This window comes from Euprymna scolopes, chromosome 38, assembly GCF_053919585.1.
Source record: "Euprymna scolopes isolate OS-2025 chromosome 38, ASM5391958v1, whole genome shotgun sequence".
NCBI classification, from domain to species: domain Eukaryota; kingdom Metazoa; phylum Mollusca; class Cephalopoda; order Sepiida; family Sepiolidae; genus Euprymna; species Euprymna scolopes.
The window spans coordinates 89961650-89981991 of record NC_136519.1 but is presented as its reverse complement, the minus strand read 5'-3'; positions in this window follow the sequence as shown (position 1 = coordinate 89981991).

Below are 20342 nucleotides of genomic sequence, written 5' to 3'. Positions count from 1 at the left end.
CAAATAGTGGGGTAATTGCTGAAACAATCTTTCACTTGGTGATACAAGCACCAAAATTGAAACTTGTCAGGTTAGCTTCTGCAGCCATCTTGAAAACTTGCGGCCATCTTGAAAACTGGCGGCCATCTTGAAAACTGGCAACCATCTTGAAAACTGGCAGCCATCTTGAAAACTGATGACTAGCATTCTTTTCTGAAAATGTATGTTCTGATCGTCATTCGTGGCAATGTTGGTGCTTGTATCACTAAGTGAAAGATTCTTATGGAATATTGATATAACCTGTCCCACTAAAATAATACACGAATAAAACAACTTCCCATAAAAGCAAGAACAACCACGGCAATATAATCAAGTTGGATGCAAGACATTTTCGCGATATTCCACATATTCAAACTGAGAGACCTTTTTACGATTCCAAGCAATCTTTTTTATTAATTTTTGTATCCCTCTTATACTTCTTTCCTAGACTTGGCCTTCGGGACAAGATCAAAGTGTAGTATCTGTTCTTCAGGTGCTTGCACTTCTATTTCTTGTTCTCTTTCGGTGGAGGAGAAATCCTTCACGACTGAGACAATTTTTATTTTTGTACCTTTTCTCCACGTTAAAAAACGACCCTGGTGTCTAACTCTGTCCCGTGGGGAGGCATAGTAAATAGGTACACTTCTTTCCTAGAGTATATTTGACAGATAGTTTTTGAAATTCTATTTTATGAATCAGAAATAGATCCGTTACCAAGATCGCTGTTAAAATGGTGGGGTCCTTCTATCAATCCAGTGGATTTTTCACTGCTGATGCAATTCTCTACCTATATAAGGGCCAGGTACATTCAAGGATGGAGTACTGTTGTCACATCTGGGGAAGAGCTGCTAAAAATACTTATCCTGCCTTGGCAGAGTTCAATATAGATTTCGTAACCTTGTAGGGATGACCTTTTCTCTTCCATGCAACATTTTTCTCACAGAAGAGACGTTGCGAGCTTGTCACTGCTTTATCGTTATTTTCATGGCAAATGCTAGTTTGAGCTCTAATCTATGCCCCCTCCTTGCCAAACTTTTACAGGAAGCACTCGTCTAGCTGAAAACACTATCAATAATTTCCCCTACTCTTTATCTGTGCTTAAACCTAAACGTAGATTCCATGAACAAAGCTTATTTCTTAGAACTGCTCACCTGTGGAACTGTCTTTCTTTTGCTTGCTTTCCAGCTGACTACAATATGGTCGTCTTCAAGTCCAACGTAAACAAGTTCTTGACTAGCCGTTCCCCTTAACTAACCTAATGTACCAAATTTCCACTACTAACGATTACTACGGCACTGTCCCATTGGCCATTGCACATTCATTTACCCTTATCCTCGAGTGGCTGCTGGACCTTGATAAGTGGTGATTCATTTATAAAAAAAATCCAGAAGTGATGCTTGCTAGTCCTGACGAGCTGGAAGGTGGGTCGGGAATATTACTGTGTCAAGGAATGGAGTATAAAAATGTTATGGATGATTCAACCAGCTGTGTCTGTGTAGTTATAAAAGTCAGGCCAATTACTGTGTTAGGCGTTACAGTATCCAAATATATGTATTTTCGAGCTAGTGTCAAGGGAGGTTGCTACTGAAGATCTTCCTTAGATTCCAGTTTCTTTTTCTATCTCACACATGAGAACTTCGTATTTCGTTATCTTTCATAATAGCGCATAAAATGCGCAGCCAAACTTGTATTATATGAAAAAAGTCAAATAGAATCGGAACCAATTATAAATACAGTTTAGCGAACAGAGATTGTAGTTTAGTAGAAGTTATATAAGATTTAGAGACATTTTCTTATGAGGGCAGCAATCCAATTGGCAGTTTCCCAAGAGGCGAACATGTGAAGTATTTGAAGAAATGATCTGAACCATTAAAAGTCCAGTTTTAATAGCACGTCAATATGGTATATGGAACGGACGTGCAATCTCGCTGCATAAAAACTACACAATTTCAAAGAAATATCACGAACACATTTGCAACCAGATTGCTTTAAATAATAACACTTATATTTCTTTTATTTCTCTTATTCCGTCTGTTCGTTCCATTTTTTGTTTTCGAAAAGTACTTGGGCGGTCAAGCTGTAATGGCCTTTGCTATAATGAGGTGCAACGAACTTAGTGTTATGGTATCCGTTCGATGCTTTGTTAGTCACCACATTACCACATTTACTTTAGACGTTTTCTCGGAAACTAATGGGTTGACCTGGCTAAAAGTTTGTATAGACTTTATTATTATAAGGTGCAGCGGACTAAGTAGTATGGTATCCGTTCGATGCATTGTTAGGGATTAATAAGGATTAGACACCATCGCAACACATTTACTTTAACATTTTTCGGAAACGCCTGGGGGATTTGGGTTAAATGTTTATATGAGCCTTTGATATGATAAGATGCAGCGAACTAAGTGTTATGGTATCTGCTTGATGCTCTGTGAGGAAGTAATAGTGATTAATATCGATTAGACACCACAATACCACATTTACTTTAGAAGCTTTCTCCGAAACTACTGATCCGAATTTGCTGAAATTTTGTTCAGACCTTTCTTATTATTAGGTGCAGCGAACTAAGTATTATGGTATCTGTTCTACACAGTTAGCAATTACTAGTGATTAGTATTTAATGCAAAAATGAGCAAAACTTTGACCAGATTCAACTATTACTTTGCAACAAAGCGCCCACGCGAATTAACAGGCAATAATGTTTGCCCGTTTTTAACGGGTTAAAAGGTATTCCATATTAAAAAGCTCCCTCCAAAAGTAAAGCCCCCTATTTTTAACGTAATTTTAAAAAGCTATTACATTAAAAAACGTAATAGTTAAAAAGCTTAATCATGTTGACACACCGGTTCCCGCTGGATCACCGAAGTTAAGCAACGTTGAACCTGGTCAGTACTAAATGAGTGACCATTTGGGACTTCCAGGTGCTGTATGTGCTCTCCGCTTATCTCGGCATTGTTTCCAGTCGTCCTGGTCTTCTCCTTTAAACTGGACCCCAAAAGTGTCGATTCAGGATAGGAGTGGTTAGGGATTGCCCGACCCTTGCCTCACAATTATATGCGCAACTGCTCCTACAGGGGGTATTCTTTGTCTTTCGAGACTGAACGGAGGCATCGATCGAGTTAAAAAGCAATAAGACGCTAGTGATGCCATTGAAATTAACGACCTTCTGCGATGCTGAATTTATTTTTCTACATATCTATTACAATTCTCAATGCACAGTTTCCAACGATTAACGATGGTTTCGTATAGGCGTCCAGATCCTTTTTTATATGGGAATCACAACTTATCAAGGCACAAATGTCACTCAAGGATAGGAGTTAAAGAGTATATCAATGGGACAATGTCATAATAATCGTTAGTAGTGGAAATTTGGTAAATTGGATAAGTTAAGGGGGACAACTGACCAAGAACTTGTTTACGTTGGACTTGAAGACGACCATATTGTAGGCAGCTGAAAATGAAAAGCAGGCAAACAGAGGAGAATTTCACACGTGTGCAGTTCTAGGAAAGAAGCTTTATTCATGGAATCTACGTTTAGGTTTAGGCAAAGATAAAGAGTGGGGAAAATTATTGATAGGGTTTTCAGCTAGATGAGTGTTTCTCGTGAAAGTTTGGCGAGAGAGGGGACCATAGATTAGAGCTCAGACGAGCATTTGCTATGCAAAATAACAATTAAGCAGAAACAAGCTCCCAACGTCTCTTCTGTGAGAAAGAGGTTGCAGGAAAGAGAAAAGGGCATCCCCTACGAGGCTATGAAGTCTATTTTGAACTCTGTCAAGCCAGGATGAGGTCTTTTTAGCAGCTCCTGCCCAGATGTGGCAACAGTACTCCATCCTTGGGCGTAACTGGCTTTTATATAGGTAGGGAATTGCATCAGCAATGAGATATCTACTAGATAGATTACTTTCAAGAAGTAAAGTCTCCTATCTTTTTAACTCAAAAAAGTTAACACCAAAACCGAGAGTGGTACGATTAAAACAATCGAGCTCCTGTGCTTAATAAGGTATTTTTCTACAAAGTCACCACTCTTCTCAGTGCACTTAGATCAGGAATTAAATGGCGCATCTGACCCACCTTTATGACGGTTTGCTTTCCTAGAGTCACACACCGTCAATATCTGTAACAGAGAGATTAAACTTCCAGCAACAGTCAAGTTATCATAACAGTCCAATTAGTAATCCCCTCTGATCTATTCGGGTGCAATAGAATAGGAGGTATTACTTTGGGAACACCCGCTATTGTTGAATAGTCGGGTGTGTTTTCTCGGTGTCTGTTGACAGGTACATATTGGGGACGGCATACATAATGGGGACAACATTTACACGGAGAATGAGACATTTAGATAACAACGCACACCGCGAAGACGACGACGACGACGATGATGACAAGTCTTATTAGTTCATAATATTAATAATAGGTTCATATAGGCGAGAAGAGAGACATGTAATACAGTTGTTTAAACATGGAGAAGGGAAATACATTATTGATAATGAATATGCCGGAAAGCTACTACTTTGAAAGTGTGTTACATCTAAATGCTTTTCGTTAAGACGATAGAAAAAATCATATTACCTTTCAGGTTAAAAGGTAACAACGAAGACAAAGAAATATGGCGTGGTTTGCTTGAAGAATTGTTAAAGAGTAAAAGGTATTTTTGAAGGATAACAATGCAGGAATGTGCAATCGTTATGAGCAGATAAATAAATAAATGAATGATAAATAATTTAATACTTTTTTATATTATTTAAAAAAAAAGATTATAGTCATTTATTTATCTACCTGCATTATTTTTCAACTGGGCATGGCACTTATTCGAAAGGTCCTTCTGTGTAACAACCCATCGTCAGTGGAGTAATAAATCCTCTCTTTCGGCTGTAAATTGTAAAGTGGCTGTTTTGTTTAGATTTAAAATCCAAACACTCAAAGATTAATTAATTCCGTTACATGCTCAGGGGAAATAATTTAAAACATTTTTTTTATAAGGTGTTCACCACTTATCAAGGCCCGGAAGCCACTCAGGGATAAGGGTTATTGTAAGTACAGTACGTTAGTGTGGATATTTAAAGTGTCTACTAAAGGGGCGGTTCATCAGGAATTTGTTTACGTTGGACTTGAAGACATCCAAGTTGTCAGGAGGTAAGCAGGCAGACGGAACAGAGTTCCACAGGCGTGCAGTTTTAAGAAAGAAGCTTTGTTCATGGAATCTACGTTTTGATTTAGGCATAGATAAAGAGTGGGGAAAGTTTTTGACAGTGGATTCAGCTAGACGGGTATTTTTTGTAAAAGATCGGCGAGAGGGGGGACCAGAGATTGGAGTTCAGACGAGCACCTGCCATGGAAATAACGATAAAACAAAGATAGGCTTGCGACGTCTCTTCTGTGGGAGAGAGGTTGCAGGGAAAAGAAAAAGGCATCCCCCACTAAGCCGCGAAGTCTATTTTGTACTCTGTCATATAGATTTTCTGCCTATAGATTTTCTGGTCAAGGTGACGTAATTCAAAATTCTGTTAAATATGGTATCTTTCACTTCTCAACGTCCCTAGTTTTGGTATTCACGACCAAATCTTATGCGGTCCACTTTGTAACGTGGAAGCAATGAAGGAATTTTTTTACGCTTTTTTTACCATGCCCTTTTCTTATAAGTATCGTCTGATGGTTATTAGACTGCAATCAGCATCTGTAACAACCTTAATTTGACTAGAAGAAAGTCCTCTGTCATTCATAAGAACCCATCTGATTCTCCTACTCAATGCAGGAGAAATTTTGGGGGACCTTTTCCATAATTCTCAGTGTTCTTTAAAAAGTTGCAAATAACAGTTTTACTGTGATTTACCTTTGTTGTTATCGCTCGCTGTGACAAACCTTGATTATGGAATCCTAGCGTTCAACTTCGGTTAGTGTTCTTGTTATGGCATAGTAACACCTTTACACAGTTATTGCTAATCTCTAACTGAACTAAAAACATTAGAATTACCATAAATCTTATAAGTATCGTCTGATGGTTATTAGACTGCAATCAGCATCTGTAACAACCTTAATTTGACTAGAAGAAAGTCCTCTGTCATTCATAAGAACCCATCTGATTCTCCTACTCAATGCAGGAGAAATTTTGGGGGACCTTTTCCATAATTCTCAGTGTTCTTTAAAAAGTTGCAAATAACAGTTTTACTGCGATTTACCTTTGTTGTTATCGCTCGCTGTGACAAACCTTGATTATGGAATCCTAGCGTTCAACTTCGGTTAGTGTTCTTGTTATGGCATAGTAACACCTTTACACAGTTATTGCTAATCTCTAACTGAACTAAAAACATTAGAATTACCATAAATCTAACAATTGCTGATATAATTTAATAAAAATGAAAATTTTTAAATAATATTTTTGGAACATACCTTTTTGTTTCCATAACCTTTTAGATTGTAGTATTAGTAACCTTAAGTCGTATACGTATGTACACCCACTGCTACACAACAATACAAGTAAAATGAAAACTTTATGTCGATTTTTTAATCCATGAATGAATGATCAGATCGTGGAAATATTGTAATAATTCTGAAGATTACTGCAGAAACTTAAACGTGATGAAAGTCTAAAGAATTTTCCAAAGAAAAAAAAAGAAGACATACAACAGAAATACGGTAATTGTTCAGCAGGACGAGATTTGGTTTGCGTGTACTTATTCAGAAAAAGAACTGTGCTATCATCGAAACTTTTCACATGTCTGTTTAAATTTATGTATGTATGTATGTATGTATGTATGTTTGTATGTATGTATGTATGTTTGTATGTCTCGCAAAACTTTCGACATAGGCAAGGGATTTTAACGAGATCGGTATCGTTTTGAAACCGACCTTTCGGACGACAGATATAGAAAAATTGGCCCAAAACATTAATTCCTTCAACCTCAACTGGGCCTTTTTCTACAGGAAGGATTTGTTTGTTCGCCGATATTTTCGAAAGTCATCGCCCCTTTTCGATTGTTAATTTTAGCCTACATCACTTCCGGTTTGGTGATGGACGTAACAGCTAACGCGTCTCATTTTTTCACTTTCTTTTTCTCATTCGCGACACGGATTCAAGCCTGTCTGCCTCAAACTATTTTTTTTTGTTTTTTTTTGCGCTCGCAATTTTCTTTTTTTTCCATCTAAGCGTCAAGGTTCGAGCCTACATGCCTTTTTTTTTTGCTAAAAACCGCTACAAATAAACGGACAAAGCCGGGCACGCAGGCTAGTCTATAATAGAAATCTCACCTGTCTTTTTAAAGATATGTGTATGTCTGTATGTATGTATGTATGTGTGTCTAAAACTTTTGCGAGAGGCGGCGGATTTTCACGAAATCGGTATCATTTTTAAACCCGACCCTTTGGACGACAAATAGAAACATTAGCTAAAAACATCGGTATCGTTTTGAAGCACAACCTTTCGGAAGACAAATATAGAAAAATTGGCCACAAACATTAATTGTTTCGCCCTCAATTGGGCACTTTTCTACAGGGAGAGGTCGCATTTTTCACCGATATTTTCGAAAGTCATCCCCCCTTTCGATTGACTAGCCTTAATTTAAACCTTCGCTACTTCCGGTTTGGCGGTGGACGCAACGGCAAAGACGTCAGATTTTTGTTTTTACGTTCTTTTTCTCCTTCGGCGTACGGGTTCGAGCCTGCCTACGACCACTTTTTTTGCTCACCACACAACGCCAAACATTCGCGTAACACCGGCCACCCAGCTAGTTTAACGTAAAACACTGGAAGATGCCGAACGAAATTTTCCTAGAGAGATACTCGAGGAACATTGTGGATCAAAAGCAATGGTATGTGTTGAATGCCTCGTGCGCCGCAAGACATAGCATTTTCTTATCTAATCTTTAAACAGCTGCAATTGTAACAGTACATATCGTTTAGGGTATATATACAATATATCGTTTAGGGTATATATATATATATACACAATATATTGTGATTTCACAAGAATTCGGTGCCATGCAAGGCCCCAACAATGCCTCTGTAGCTACTGATTAATTACATTCATTGAGGGATACTTTAAATACCCAAGTAACTAAATAATATCAGATAATATCTTAGCCAGCTTAAGTTTCTCATTAGATAGCGTTACATTAAATCGAGCAGAAGAGGGGTCGAAAGGACGTAGCTGAACTATATAAAGGTAAACGCTCCTTGTAGATTGGCGAAGCGTAATTGCTTCCTGCACTAAATTATAGAAATTCCGATTGTGAAAGAAAAGAAAGAATTAAAGGACAGACAAGGAAGAATGAATCGCTTTCTTTGTATTAATGAGAAAAACTCCGGAAGAAAGGAAGGAAACACGATGCAACGGCAATGGTCGTTAGAAGATAATTTAACTGTAAATACTGACCGGCAGGTTTGAGGGTTAGGGTTAGATTTGATTGAAGGCTTATGGCTTGTGCCAATATAATGAAGATTTTAATCTAGCTTGGCGTTGATGGCAGAAAAACAGATCTAAAACCATGTACATTTTAAAATTCTATTCATATTAATCGGATTAATACTGAGTGGAACGATAAAGTTGTCGCTCTAAAGAAACAACACTATTTTTTATTTTAAAACTATTATTGACAAAATTTATTCAGGTAACTAGACTATGTAGTAGAGCTGATATCTATTCAATGTATCCGCCTTCAACCTCAATCACCTTCACGACACGGGTCCAGAACTGGGAGCAAACCTTTTCTACAAGCGCCGGCGGGGAGCTCGGCGAATACTCGGCAGATTGCGGCAGTCAGACTGGTTTTGGTGTTATGGGAGGTCATGTTGGTGATGTTCTCGACGTATGACCAAACGAAATAGTCCATCCGATTCAGGGGGAGAAAGGTTACAAAGTCATAGCACTCCTTTTGAAACCAAGCTTGCGCTCTCTGGATTTATGGGTCCGCGATTAGTCCTGCTGCCGCATCCAGCGACAGCCAGCGACCACATCATTGCACCAAGGATACAACACACTCTTCAGTACATTAACTTTGGTGTTGACTTTTAAGTTGACTTCGAAAATGTTAGGTTGCATGTTGTCCTTCACTTGAAGAAATTACACCGAAGACCATAACCGCGGGCGTCTTATGCGTGGACCTGTGCCCTCAAGCGTTGAACAGCTCGGATGTGCATTTTGAGCGTGCTAGCAATTGTCTTGTTGTCATAACGTGGATCGTTAGAGAGCATGAGTTGTACAGCGGCGCATCTCCTATCTTGCTCGTTAGACATTGTGTCACTATCCGACATAATAGAAGGCTCGGATTTGCACATAACTGACCAATTAGTAGATGGTCTGCAAAAAAAAAAAAAAAAAAGAAAAGAAAAGAAATAGAAAACCGGTTTTTATCAAACGGAAATGAAATGTCATCTTTTCTGTATTTTCACATGGAATTTATTTCTCAACACGTTTCGGTCGATGTACCCTTGAACCTTCTCCATGTGCGTCTTGTTGAACTCAGGAATCTGCAAAATTTTTAACCGAATCCTTCAGACATTAAAATTTTCTAAAAATTGCGGATCTAACCCTAGGCGGGTTAGAGGAATTTCACAAGCGGTACCCAGTCGCATATCCCCAGTCGCCCGTCTGCAGTCGCATGTCCACAAGCGTTTCCCAGTCGTACATCCCCAGTCGCATATCTCCAATCGCATGGTCCCAGTCGCAGTCGCATGCCCACAAGCGTTCCCATTCGCATATCCCCAGTTGCATGTCCACAAGCGTTTCCCAGTCTCATGTCTCCAACATCAGTCGGATGTCCGTAACGTTCCCCAGACACATCGTTAGTGGATATGACGACGTTAGGTTTTTGCAACTCTTGCAGAGAGATATCGACGTACTTCTACATCCAACACCTAATACTCCAAAATTGGCCACCCATCTGGTACCGACCAAGCTCAACGTCGCTTAACTTCGATAATCAAATGAGAACCGATGTGTCAATAATAATAAGTAGATTTGAAAAACACTTTTTAGAGATCCCTACAAGCTGGTCTAATGGTTATCGTACATTACTCTCTCTCTCTCTTCAAATTTAGGTTTCGATCCCAGCTCGAGTATATTTAGAAAAAAAAACATAATACTCGCACGCACATGTCTCAGTTTCTTTCCATTTGTTTACTTCATTTTTTTAAAAAGGAATTTCAAGTTACGTTTAATATCTACCGTATTTCTGTTTCTAATAAATAAGAAATCTGCATAAATTAAAATATAATATTTTTGCGCATTTTACGACCGGGAAACGCCGGGCGGCCAGCTAGTACATGATATAAGTAGCTGAATTTGATCGTCTGGAAATGTCGGTCTGTTGTAACCTTAGACCATCTTCGAATGCGTCTCATAGAAATTGGAATCTGTGCAGAATTTCTAAAGAAAGCCTTCCTTTAATCCACGGAGGTAACTTGATTTCGGTCCGCCAGAAACCCGTTACAGCGCTAATATGTAGTCAGTTCTACGTTGAATCCTAATGAAGTTATACTGTTAATTTTTTGTGTACTGCTGATTGTAAAAATACAAGCACACATTACTTAAGCTTTTTGCATGGTTTTAGTTGACGAAACAGAAGCAAGTAATTCCTGTGGATTAAATAAACGGTTTCGTTCGAAATCCCTCATAGATTTCTAGTGTGACGGAAAACACCTCCGAATTCTACAAGACGCCACTAAAAATGTCGGAACTTACAAGGTGCTTTCAATACATTTTTGTATAGGAATTTAAAATCGTCGTAGACTCTTGAAAATTTAGTATGTTATAGTAATACATCTTATGAGGTGACTGACCAATTTATATGATTTCGCATTCAAATAAATAGCAACAGCAGGATTTGGAATACACCCTACTAAAGCCTGATTGTCACTACTGGTCAATTTCAAAAATGCAATCTGAACGCGAGGACGATTGATATGCAGTGGAATTCTGTTTTAAACTTGAAAAAAAAAAAACCCCACAGAAACGTATGGAATGCTTCAGACTGCTTTTAGATCATCTTGCATGAATCTAGCATCAGTTTCTGAGTGTCATAAGAGATTCAAGGAAGGCAGGGAGTCTGTGAGGGATGATAAGAGGTGTTGGGGAATAAACACGCCAGAACACTAGAGTTAGTTAGCCAAATAAAGAATTTCATGGATAAAGACCGTCCTATGTCCATAGAGACAACAAGGTCATGTTGTAAATTACTTTTCCTTAAAATTACATGCTGTACGAGCTCTTCGTCCAAATATACCGTGGGTACCCCGAAAAGGAACAAACAAACACAAATAAATACATCCAACTTCATTTTTTTCATTTTTGTAAAAAAGTATTTATTACCATTGCTTTCCAACCAATACCCGTTTCTTGTTTTTTTTTCTGTTCATTTCGTCTGCCATGAGATTAACAACACTCGACTGTCTCGATACCTGCTGTAAAGTCATTCCTCACTACCACGGGGCCAAATGTCAATCTCACTCAGTAGCATTTTTCTTTCTGCCAACCACACGCTAGTAATAACCAGCCATTTCTTGCTTTCAACTGTACACACCCATCTTCCTCTTTGCTTCTCTCCGACTACGTATTGTCCTTTTTTATTTTTTCTCTGATGCAAGCCGGCACAGACTTGCTAATTTGCATCGTGCTGCTGCTAATATCTTTACTAATCATCTATTCTTCGGCTACTGCTAATATTTCACACACGCTCATAGTGCTCTGTTACACAAATGTACCGTGGCCATTACTTTTTAACTGCGTCGTTACAGTTCAAGCTTCTCGGATCAACACACTGTCCAGTACCGCCGCAAAGGAACAAACAGATAAAAAAGATCAAAAATAAAAATCCGACTTAAAAAATGTATTTATTCGTGGTTATTCCAAAAACAACGCATTTCATTATTTTTACAAAGTTTCTAGACACACGCATGTGTCTTTTTAAAAGTCTCTGTCGCCCTCGACTTTTAAACGACCAGGTGCGCACTTTACATCTCTATCGATCATGTAGAGTATGTTTCTCTCATTTTCTTATAACACAAGTTCGCGCACATTTAATAATTTGCATACGAGCTTGAACGGCTGCTGCTGCTTGTGTTTTTCTAGCTAGCTATGCGTCATCTCTTTCTGATATTGTCACACACGCCCATACGGGCTGTGTTACACAAACACTTCGGGTTAACATTCACAGGCAACATGAATTGGAACAAGGCAGGTGTGAATGAAGGCATTGCCAAGGTTGCTGCAATAAAATTAGACTCTCTCTCTCTCGCTCTCTCTCTCTATTGTGGTAGAATACAACTCACACCCGAGAATATTCTTGCCATCATTCATTCATGCATAAAGTATTGTTGCCACATGTTGGCTGGTCCATCTGCAACTACTCCCTCCCTCCTTTTAACATACTACGTTTGGTACTATCAAAAAAAGAAGTATGGTCCGTTTCAGCTTTTCAAGCCTGGCGTAGCCTATTCGGCCTGTGGCGGATTTGACGTGGAGGGAACGATTCGGCGTCAAATTAGCGTTCCGTTGTTGCAGTCCAAGTTTTCTTGTATATAAAAAAATAATTCAGTAAACGAAAAAAGTTGAAACAAATTTTTTAAAAAAGAAAATTTATTTGATTAAAAAAAGAATTTAAAAATAAGTGTTTATTTAAAACACAACACATAAACAACACTCAGTCGCCATCAATGAAACTATATTTCCATACTGTTTTCTTAGAAAAATATCATTTAAAAATCATATTATTATAAGATTGTATTTTTATATTGTTTTTGTTTATAAAATAAAACTAGAAAATAATATTAAAATGATATATTTTCATAATGTTTGTGTTTATAAAATAACACTTAAAATATTATTATGACATTATAGTTTCATACTATTCTTCTTAAAAATATAATTTAAAACAATATTATAAGATTATATTTTCATATTGTTTTCTTTAATAAAATATCATTTAAAAATAATATTATTATTAGATTATATTTTCATATGGTTTTTCTTAATATAAAAAATATTAAATATTTTTAAAGTTGTTAAACCTTACAAAATGAATTAGAAAATAATTCACCAAAACCGTTTTGCAAAAATGTGATTTTTCTTAAAAATCATTGAGTGGTATATATTAATAAATTTTTCTCCTTTTCTTTTTAGGTCATAAAATCTTCATAAAAAATTTACTGTCCATGTAGACGCCGAATTGTCCCTCTGCCGAATTTGCCACACTGTAGCAGCAGCTAAGCCGAATCAGCCAAGCCAAAACGGCGACGCCGAATAAGTGGCACGGAAACGTCTCTTCTCAAATAAGTTTCCGTACTATGATCGCAATGTTGCATTCGTATGCCCTTTTTACATGTATTTTAATGGGATATTATCTGACAAATTATATTCTAATGAGGTATGATCTGAAAATTGTATTTTAATGAGATATGATCCGAGAAATTTTATTTTAATGAGGTATGATCTGACAATTGTATTTTAATGGGATATGATCTGACAATTGTATTTTAATGTATATGATCTGAAAATTGTATTTTTATTAGATATGATCTGACAAATTTTTATTTCAATGAGGTATGATCCAACTATTGCATTTTAATGAAACATGATCTGACAATTGCATTTTAATGGGATATGATCTAACAAATTGTATCTTAATGAGATATAATCTGGCAAATTATGTTTTAATTAGATATGATCTGACAAATTGTATTTTAATAAGTTATGATCTGACAAATTGTATTTTAATGAGGTATGATCTTACAATTGTATTTCAATGGGATATCATCTGACAACTGCGTTTTAATATGATATGATCTGACAAATTAGCTTAATGGGATATAATCTGGCAAATTGTATTTTAAGGGGATATGATCTGGCAAATTGTATTTTAATGGGATATGATCTGACAATTGCATTTTAATGGGATATGATCAGCCAAATTGTATTTTAATGAGATATAATCTGAAAAATTGTATCTTAATTGGATATGATCTTATTTCTTTTTGACTAACCTGACAAGCAGGAAATTCCAACCCTTCACTTGAGATGTATCCAGATGCCGTAAAGACATCTTCTTTAATAGTTTCTTCCCACGAACTGCAAAACATTTGGATTCCCCCTACTTACTGCTTCCCTGACTTGTACTAACATGGATAACTTCAAATATAATGTGAACAAACACCTTACTACTTAACTCCTTACAAAGTGCCCTTCTAGATATGATCATAAATCGTAGCTTCTTAAATCGAAGTGATTATGCCGATTATACGGATAATCAGGTTTGACACACCGGTTCCCGTCAGATCACCGAAGTTAAGTAACGATGAGCCTCGCCAGTACCAGATGGGTGCCTATTTGGATCTTCCAGGTGCTGTATGTACTCTCCGCTTATCTCGGCATTGTTTTCAGTCGTCCTAGGCTTTTTCTTGCCACTGGGCTCAAGCAGTGCCGATTCAGGAGAGATGTGGTTGGGATTGCGCAACCCTTGCCACACAATTACATGCCCAGCTGCCCCTACAGGGGTACCCTTTGTCTTTCGAGACTGAACGAAGGCATCTAAGTCGAAGTGTCAATATGTATTGTTGCGTGTGAATAAGAGTAAATAAAACATATAGTATTATTCCAGAAATTGCTAAGACAACATAACTCGAATATCCTCGACAAGCCCGACAAGCAGAAAAATCCCACCACTACACTGTAGAGATCCCTAGATGCCGTAAAGCCTTCAACTCGAATAGCATTTCCCTTCGGATAGTCGCACTTTTGAATTTTATCCCGGGCACTTTCTTCCCTGATTGTACTGACATGCAGAAATTCAAATATAATGTGAATAGACATCTCCCTGCCTAACTTCATAAATATTATCCCTGCAAACTGACCCCAAATAGTAAACCTTCAAGACTAAATTGCACTGCGCCTTGTTTGGGGCGAAACAACAGTACTAATAAAAAAAAAGTTAGAAAAGGCGATAGCGCAAAGAAATATTAGTTGCACTATCTTGTATGACTAGTTTAAAAAATTAATTGGAAAAATGGCTAAATGTAAATGCTAAATTATTTGAACATTAAGCGTATTCTATATCGACATATTTTCGCTATCTCATCATAAACTAAAACGAAACATATCCGTGTATGCAGCATTTTCGCTTGTACATATTTCCCGCATGTTTTAATTTTCAACTGCAGATAGAAATGCAGGACAATATGACTCTATAATTTATTAAAAGTGACAGAACTCTTCTAAACTCACGCCACCAATCAGACCACCTCTGTGACCCCGAAAAGAAAACTGACCTCTATTAACTTCAACCGTAATTCACGACATTACTTCTCAATTCCTTTGTCTTGCAGCTGTCAAACACTCGATTCCACAAAAAAAAATTTTGTTTTAGGATATTGACTGCCTTCATAATTTATTGTTTTGTAAGTAAAATTCCAAATCTTTCCTTATATGAATAATTAACTGACTTTAAAAAATTCAATCTTTTTAGTTTTAAAATATTTATCTTCTTACACATTCTTCTGCTATCGCAATATTTCACATGTTAATAACATAAACAATCTCACAATTCAGCTTTTGTTTCCTTATTCCATTGGATAATCCTAGCACTACTCAGAATTCACAATATTCAATATTCCTTCCTTACAATTTACAAAAAATGTTCGCACATTTTTACAGCACTCTTATTGATGAGAAAAACTCCTTAAAAACTACTCGACTAAGGAAAGGTCTGACCCTATCCTTATTAGTTTTTTCTGACTCTATCCTTATTAGTTTTTCTGACCCTATCTTTATTAGTTTTTTCTTGGATCTTTCATTGCGCATTGACTGCTTCTTATATTATCTAGACCTGAATCCCTTTTTTCAATCACAGTGCATTTCCGCTGGATATTACCCTCATGGATTTTTTGTTTGTCACAAGTCGACTATGCCTCAGTGTAACAGAGCGCAGACGCTCATTTGCAAATGCCGAGTCGTGTCCGAAATGACGTCTGGGTAAAAAATAGTATAATACTATTAAAAAAAAACGCGTGCACGGACAAAAACACATTCGAGAGCAGGGATTAAAGCACGATTGAGAGCATGTTCGCGATCACGTTAGAGACTTGGATAAAATTCGAGAAAACAGAGGAGCTGGATCGCATTTTATTCGGGAAAGTACTTGGAAATAAATGTCGCTCTCAGAACGAAAAAATGTCAGTCGTTTTATTACTTTTCTTCTATTCCTTGCGAGGTACGCGGCTAGAACGTGTTGGGTCCTAAATGTACACATTTTAACACGTGTATAACGTTACATAGGCTGTTAATTTTTCAGACCTTTTCTTCACTCACGAATTTCAAAAGCAACGGTTGTAATAATGACATAAGAAAAATAATTTTAAATTTCAGAATTTTTTGTTTACGTAAGATTTTATGGTTTTCTGAATATGCGATTCTAGCAATAACCTGATTTTTTTTTACATAGGCATCACCACTTATCTTGGCCCATACACCACTCGAGGGTAAGGGTCAAGAGTGTACAGCAGTCAATTGGACAGTATAGTAAGCATTAGTAATGGAAATTCGGTAAATTTGTTAACTTAAAGGGAACGGTTCATCAAGAACTTGCTTACGTTGAATTTGAAGACAATCAGATTGTAGTCAACTGGAAAGCAGGAAAACGTGTTGAATTTCGTAGGTGATCATTCAGGATTAATAATGGTTTACTTTTTAAAGAACAAATCTGATACCCTGCTAGCATCTAAAAATATTTAGCGGACATGGCTCTCTACGGTGAAGTGAAGTGTATTCACTTTGACAACGGTACGGAATTCACTAATAAAGACTTTAAACTTTTACTAATTAATCATCGTATCAAGCATGAAAAATCGGCCCCTAGATAACCACACCAAAACGGGATTGCGAAAATAGTACGGCGGACACTTTTTGAAATGGCAAGATGTCTAGTAATTGAATCAAAACTCCCCAAAAGTCCCTGGCCGTACGCACCTATGGCGGCTGACTATATACGAAACATGTGCGTTAACAAAACACTATCTAAAACCCTGTATGAAGCTTCCTGTGGTAGAAAACCAAAATTGACTTTTATTTTTTTATGCACATTAATTTTCTTTCTTATTTATCAAAAATGTCCTATTTTTTGCATGTTTTTTTTATTAACAAATAAAAAAAACTCATTTTAAACGGGTACATATTGCATGTATATTTATATGTATATTCATTTATATGTATATCTGTATGCGTTTTTGAACAAAGCTGCATAATCAAATTTAAGAAATTCCCTTCTTTTTTCACATGCCCATACCTTTTAAAGGTAAAAATAAGAAATTTATTTTATTTCTCTTTTATGTTCTCATAGATGTATATGCTTGACATTTGGACAAAATTAAAAATGGCGTCTTTATACATGCGAAAAATGTAAGATTCAAACGATTTTTTATTGTGTTATATATAATTCAATATTAAAATATATATTATTTTTGAGCAGAATGAACCAAAGGGACGTCCCATTATAAAAAATAGGGGAGATGTTACAATATTTTTGCAGTATAATGGGGGATGATCCCGCTGTCGGGAGATTCTATTTATAAACGATGCTGCTAGGAACTGACATATCGAATTAATTCACGTTCTGCTACCAACCAATCAGAAACAAGAATTGCTCCATAAATATTAAACCTTTCTGCAGCAATTTCGCATATGTTTTCTTCGTGTCAACACAGGAAGAATCTTTTGCTCTGTGGATTCCAACTCGAGAACTGTCTACTGCGAACCAGTCACCTCCCAGGACTTGTGTAGAACAACAAACCATCGGAACCTGTTCTAAAACTAAACAGGGCTTACACTTCTAGAGGTGGGTTCGTGAACAATCCGAGTGAGGTCATAAGCAATGGAGAAATCATAACAGAACCTCCCCTCATCATCGATCTGTTTGAGTGGGTTAACCATTCCACATTGTGAACATTGAAGTTTCCACACGCGTGAATGTTAGCTGGAGGATAAGCAGAGGGGACGAGGTCAGTTTTCTCAGATATGCTTTTAATGATAGTAACTCCGCTGTTATGGGGGCGATAGAGAGAAAATATAAACGTAGTAGTGTGAGCAAGTGCAACACGAAAGCACATATAGGGTAAGTTAGGATCTTCTCTGGAGATGCCCTTACCACATGGAAAACCATCTTTAATATAGGCACATATTCCATGCTCATGGCGATCTTGGGGGTCAGATTTGGAAGTTAAGTTAGAGTATCCTTTAATTACGAACTCATCTAGATAATACTTTTTCCATGACAAATAACACTCTACCAGAGAGCTCGTCGATCAAACGCATCGGAATCACACGGACCACAAATAAAAAACAAATGCATCAAAGACATTGCCAAAGCTGCTGCAAAGTAAGTAGGCTCTTGCTAGAGAATTAATCACACCTGAGAATATCCATCATTTCTACAAAACATTACGTATAAAGTATTGTTACCACATGTGGGATAACGCATCTAACACTAGTCTCTTCTTCTTAAACCAAACTTTTCTCCAATCTCGTAGGTCCTGCACTATCTTACCGTGTAAAATGCAATTATGTTTATTTTATTTCATTTTGTTTAAATTTTTTTGTTTGTTTTCTGCAATAAAATCCAAGAAACAAAAAAAAAAACCCAGAAAAAAGTGCAAATGGGGGGGGGGGGGAAATAAAACCAGAAAACTGACCGTGTATAATGAAAAAATGTTTAATAGATTTTAGTTATAATTTTTTTTATTTTTGGTTTTCTTTTATGCAAAAAAAGTATTTTTTTACCGTATAATTGTTAGGTGTTAATGTAACGGTTTCTTATGTGTTTTGTTTTGTTTTCTTTTTTGTATTGTTTTCTTTGTTGTCGCTTTTTACCAATTGGAATGTCGTCTGGTTCCATATCGATAGCGTAATAGTAATTGGGCTTATGAAACTACCAGAAATTCAATGTATAGAAATAAATAATGAATGAGTAACTAATCCGAAAATAAGAAGTCAGCCCCCCCCTAGCATCACGTATAAAATCACTGGAAACATAATAGAAGGAAAAATACAGTAAATAAATATCTGTCCCATCGTCACAATGTTCCATCCCTGTGCCTGTTTTACAAGTACTTTCATGGAATATCCTCAGAAAAAATAAGCACTTGTTCCCGTTCGATGTATGTTCTCCTGAGTAACCCGTCTACTTCGAAAACCTTCTGTTCTAGTATTTTCTATAGTTTAATCGTTCGGACTGCAAGATTTGGGAATTCCTTTCATTATTTCCTGCGTCCCTGATTATAATACATGCAGAAGTTTAAATGTAACCTGAATAAACATCAGGCAGCCGAAGTCCCCCACATTTTCCCCTGTAGATATTAATCCAAATAGTAGCCATTTACGTTCAAGTGGCTATACTCCTTGTTTCAAGTGGCTATACTCCTTGTTTCAAGTGACTATACTCCTTGTTTCAAGTGGCTATACTCCTTGTTTCAAGTGACTATACTCCTTGTTTCAAGTGGCTATACTCCTTGTTTCAAGTGGCTATACTCCTTGTTTCAAGTGACTAAACTCCCTGTTTCAAGTGGCTATACTCCTTGTTTCAAGTGACTATACTCCTTGTTTCAAGTGGCTATACTCCTTGTTTCAAGTGACTATACTCCTTGTTTCAAGTGGCTATACTCCTTGTTTCAAGTGGCTATACTCCTTGTTTCAAGTAAAAAAAAGTTACTTCAACTGATAAATACTCACGTTGACACCCAGAGTAGATCACTGAATTTAAGCCACGCTGAGCATAGCGAATACTAAATGGTAACTATTTCGATGTACCAGATATATACAGAAGGACGTGAACACTTCCAGCAGTAGGTGTATTTTACATGCGCCCAGATGTCTCGATCCTGTCCCACAGCTGGATCAAACTAGTTGAGACAAGAGAGTCAGGCTGACGCTGTTCAAACGAGTTTCAGTTTAAACAAAATCCCAGCGCGAGAAATCCATCATCCTTAACATGATCAAATGATCTTCATCCTTTCGACGGACGAACAGCTTCATTTATTGAAAAGCTAATTTCTAAGCGAAGTCTGTAGGTAGCGTTATTCAAGTCGACCAGAAGGTTAGCCGTAAGGACATTGGGGCATTCTGCACAGGTAATGTCCATTGTGATTGGTGGAAATTAATTACTGTCTAAAGCAACGAGCGACATTCTCATGGCGAAGGCAGAGAAGAAAAATAGAACATTAGAAAAGAATTCCTCATTATTTCTGTGATAATGAGAAAAGCTTCTGGCTAGAAAGCACGGTGTAATGATAATGTCCATTAGAAAGCAGAAGAAATGTCATCGTTACCGTCGAGTTAATGGCAGAAAGCCAGA